The 4,889-nt window shown below is 31.9% G+C and overlaps 1 long non-coding RNA gene across 1 annotated transcript; it reads left to right on the top strand.

The window, feature by feature from the left end:
* Positions 1-1,392: 1,392 nt before the first annotated feature.
* Positions 1,393-4,289, top strand: LOC123552058 (uncharacterized). The gene is made up of 3 exons (XR_006686538.2): positions 1,393-1,523; positions 2,486-2,596; positions 2,910-4,289. It is a non-coding gene; the product is annotated as an uncharacterized LOC123552058 (long non-coding RNA).
* Positions 4,290-4,889: the final 600 nt, after the last annotated feature.

The raw sequence follows: 4,889 nt of genomic DNA on the forward strand, positions 1-4,889 counted from the left end.
GTAAATTTGGTTGGCCTTGTACTGTTTTTGCACATTTTGTTGTGGGAAAAGTGGACTTAGACTCCTTCCCCTCAATGTATATTTTGTATATAATTAAAATGTACGCGTTGGAATTTTGAAGCAACCCGTCTGTATTTGTTATTTTGTTACAGCACCTGCTTTGCAAATGCCTGGCTCTGAGGCTGTGTTAGTGGTGCCCTGTTTGTCCAAGAAATCTACCCTTACCTATTATCTTTTGAGCAGGACATGAATTATTTATCTCCGTATATAGCGTTCAATAACATTTTTTACGACGCCAAATACAGACCCGGGGGTTAATTGTCGCGAGGAGATAAATAGCGTGGTCAAAATATCCATGCATGCAGGCACAAGATCACAGTTATTTGCCCTTGGTTGGAAGTGGTTACGCGGAAAATAGTTCCTCTGTTTTATGGTGAATATAAGTGAATTTTGATTGAAAGACCTGCCTGCAATAAATGGCATAATTTAATAGAGGAGATATGAGATAGTAAGTACATGTACAATTTGACTGAATGAGAATGTCAGAATATGCATAACATGACTTTTTGTTAGGGCATATAGGGAGTAGTCTTCATACGGATGTGATTTGGTTCAAAATGGTGGAAAAAGAGTCGGTCAACCCCATGTTTATTATGGCTGGATTTTTGTCCAGTGCCTATATAGAACATACAGTAAAAATAGCTGTTGTCTTAGGCTTGATATGCAATGTTACCACAGTAAAAAAAAAACAAAAAAACACTCGCTTACTTGGCAAAATATCCGCCTTGGTGTGATGATTTGGCAACAAAATCCGCCATATTTACCCGGTCTTTATTATTTGGTTTAGCGTTTTAACATTTGTTTTAACGTTTTAACTTATTTGATTCGATATAAATTACGATTAACGCTATTGAATGGGAAACACTGGGTAGAAATGTTCACAACATTGAAAACAGATACTGCATTGAAGATGTTCCTGTAGTTTCTGTAAAGATGACACAGATACAGCAAGAAAAAGTAGAATAAAAACTTGAAAATGATCAGTCACATGAAACGGAAATGAGATGAAAATCTGAAAATAATTAATTATCTAGTGAAAAAAAAGGAAGAAAATAATGATAACACAAAACAAAATGTAAAATCTCATAGATTCTGATTGAAAATAAAGATATATACTGCATGAAATACTAAAAAGAAAATGTTCATCAGGACGGGATTTGAACATGTTTGAGATTGATCTAAAACCAGACCATTTTTTAAAATAAGCTCCTAAGCTATGTCATCATTGTCCAGATAACAGTATACCGTATATTGCATTCAGAATATGACAGTCAGTCCACATGTCTGACTACCCTTTCAAAATAAACCCGTCTAAAATCTTAACGAAATATACATATATGTATGTGTCAATAGGACGTGTATACAACTGTCAAATATCGGGGGAAAAAACAAATCAGTACTTAAACTTAACGATTATTCATTGGTAATAATTTAGTGGAGTTTTAGTAGAATTATTACAAAAGGTAATGATTACATGTTTTTCTAAGGCAAACTTCTTAGAAAATATCAATTATTACAAAAAAACATAAAACAAATTTGTCACTTTAATACTTTCGGTTTCGATTAGCTGTTTATAGTTTGTAAACACTTAACGTCTCATATGTTTTACCGGCGATATAATATAGTGTTTAAATAAATTTTCAGAGTATAAGTAGTGTCAATATTTATAAACATTTTTCTATAATGACAGTATTGAGGCATTTTGGACTACATATTTCTAGAATATTATTATCATACTTAAAATAAACCCATTCACAATATGTCCTCTAATTATTCCTGAAGGTAACGATAAGTGAAAGCGGAAGTAGTATATATTCTTGTTTATTTATATGCACTTTGTAGGTTTTCCTTTCACCTTTCGTTTTTAAGGTGGTAATTTGAAAACAATCTGTGTTATGAATGTAATCGTTGTATTTCTAGAACGTCTTCTTAATACATGATAGGTGATAGGTGGCAGAAGAGCATCCCGGATCATATGGATACATCTGAGACTATATTTATTTTGCTCTACACTGTCAACCTGATAAACTGAGGCTCACAGACGTTACTACAGTATTTTCATTGACGTTTTTATTATATAACAAAATACCCGCATAGTCTTATGTAGTGTCTTCGGTAGTCAGGGACTATTGACTTAGCTGTTATATGCTTATTATCTTTTAGTGTTCATATACCTAAAAATAGTTATTCTCAGGGAGAACTGGTATTATACTATCAGAGCAAAATCAGATAGTGTTAAATAAACGTGAATAAACGTCAGAAGCAAATCTCACGGCCTGTTACTTGTCTTCATGATAACCCTAAGTATAACAACGTAGTATGCGAATGGTTTGTAAATAACGAACAGTGTCATTTGCTTTTGTCTTATGTATTTTATTTGTTGTTGTAAATCTATCGCCACACTTAAGTTTATATCTTTTTTCAGGAATTAACTGATTACATTAGTAACGTTATAAACAAGATTGAGAAGTCTGCATTCTTCGGTTGGAAAACAGAGGAAAGAGTTCTTTGTATAATAGAGATTTGTTAGTTTAAGGTAAGTTTTTGTTGTTTTTGTATAGACTTTTACTTTCATGAATACTTAAACTAATAATTGATTTTTCTTTATTTAAACGGAATTTTGATCAATCGCATTTAAGCATTGGCAACATGTTTCCACATGTGATAGTACTCTTATTTCTGCTTCAATCGATAAATAGTCTTAAAAATTGTAATAAGATTTCAACATTTATGAATATTTTCAGTTAAAATGATTTCATTGAATTTGCTCTGATTGTGCATTATTTCCGTTTTGTTTTATTGATGGATCAATTGTATGTAGTTGTTATTGTTACTTTTTTTTGTTGTAGATTGTCTGACCAAATCAACCAGGTGTGTAATCGATCACGAAGAGACAAGTCCTAAGACATCTTTCAATTGACTGGTATTGTTATCATTGTAATAATTTTAAACATCAGCGGGCATAGATTTATTGTGAAACAGCTGTACTGGACATCATAATATTTGCCAATGATGGCAAAGTATTCTAGAAAACGACTGATTCAAAAGCTTTAATTGTTTGTCCACATTGTTCTTTGTATACTGAAACTGACACGTTTGAACATAGGGCATCACTAAGGAATAAGTCCCGAAATGAAAATAATAAGGGAGTGTCTCGTCGACAAAAAGAGTTACACAGATGTATCTCTAGGAAAATAGAACTCCCTCGAAAGAAAAAATAACTCTATAGAAGATTTGTAATACAGCACTGAATATACAAATTACAGTGAGAACATTTCTTGCTATTAAGACAATTTGTACACTGTTATTGTTGTAACTATCAATGAAAAACAGTCAGCAGTATCATGAAAAGAAAATATTTTGTTTTAAAACTTTTATTAAAGGCATTTTGCTAGAGTGAAATATCACCAACCGAGAATTACCGAGTATTAAAAAATATGACGACAATGATGTTGAAACAAGCTGAAATCTTTCTATGCTGAAGAAAATTTCAAAAATGGATAATACTTTTACGAATTCGATACATATTTTGAAAATGAAAGAACAATTACAATGACGGATCCGGTTCTGAAGTTTATGAAAAAGAATGGTATCATTTTCCATACAAAAAAGTATGACAGTAAAGTTAATGTAAAACGTTAAAATAAAAATTCAAAATTAAAATGTACAAAAACATTCAGAGATAAACATAAAAGTTCAAGCAACCAGTATACGCGATCGCCTAAAACTAACAGCGTGTATTTAAAGGCATATAAAGTAATGACTGTGTACTTCACTGAACAAGACTTAAAACATGCTTTGGAAGTTGTTACGGAGAACTTGCAAAGACTCTCGGAAGAGGCTTCTGGTCAATTACATAATGATGACGATCGAACAGACTTGAAGATCAAATTGCTTTATGAAAATCCGCTGTACCCGAAATAGATTAGGTTAGTGATATTCAGAGTGTATAACTTCAACAAAGTTTCTTACGCAACACGTTATATAGTTTCCAGTGTCTTTGCAATTGATATAAGTACACATGTCAAATTGTTTCACCCTCTTAAAACGATATATCGACAATACAATAATACAACTTCAACATAATCAAATGTTTTAGTGATAAGAAATAATCATTTTGTAACAGTTTTGTCTTCACAGTTTATTGTTACGTTTTTATCATTTATATTCTAATGTAAGCAAGATTCATTTACTTGTGGATAAAAAACCCATAGAGCTGAAGTGAAAACGCTTGTGTGCTTTAGGACAAAGTATATTCAAATGATGGACTAAAAATATACAGGAAACGCTAGAGACAATCCGAAAAGATAATTGCATGTATACCTTGCTTGACAGTCAATGCATATACAAGCTTCAAATACATATGCATGTCAGGTGAGATAAAGAACAGAAGACCGAACAAAAAGAATAATAACCTGTACCTATGTCTAGACTGAGTCCTAAAATTGCATGTATTAGCAAAGGAATATGACAATAAGCGGCCACACTGAACAAATAAGAATGTGGTCATCGAAAATAATGTAAGACAGTTCAAAAGTTGTATTAAAAGTATTTTTATGCTTTAAATGAAAGTAAATTCAGTGATCGAACTTATAAGATAATTATATGTGTTATTGAAGTGAAAGGAATTCCATGTGTCTAAATGAAAATGATAACACTGCATGTTCAAAGACAATTTAGAGGGAGAATTGTAAAGGTAATGTATTCTTCATCCCATGTCAATAAAAATTCAGGGAATAAAAGTAAATTAACGTGGATTATTCAGAGGTAGCACTTCACAGGCATTTGCAGTGAACTGAAAGGAGACTCAGAGGTAAAGCGAATGTTAA

Source organism: Mercenaria mercenaria, chromosome 4 (assembly GCF_021730395.1).
Source record: "Mercenaria mercenaria strain notata chromosome 4, MADL_Memer_1, whole genome shotgun sequence".
In the NCBI taxonomy this organism is placed as follows: Eukaryota; Metazoa; Mollusca; class Bivalvia; order Venerida; family Veneridae; genus Mercenaria; species Mercenaria mercenaria.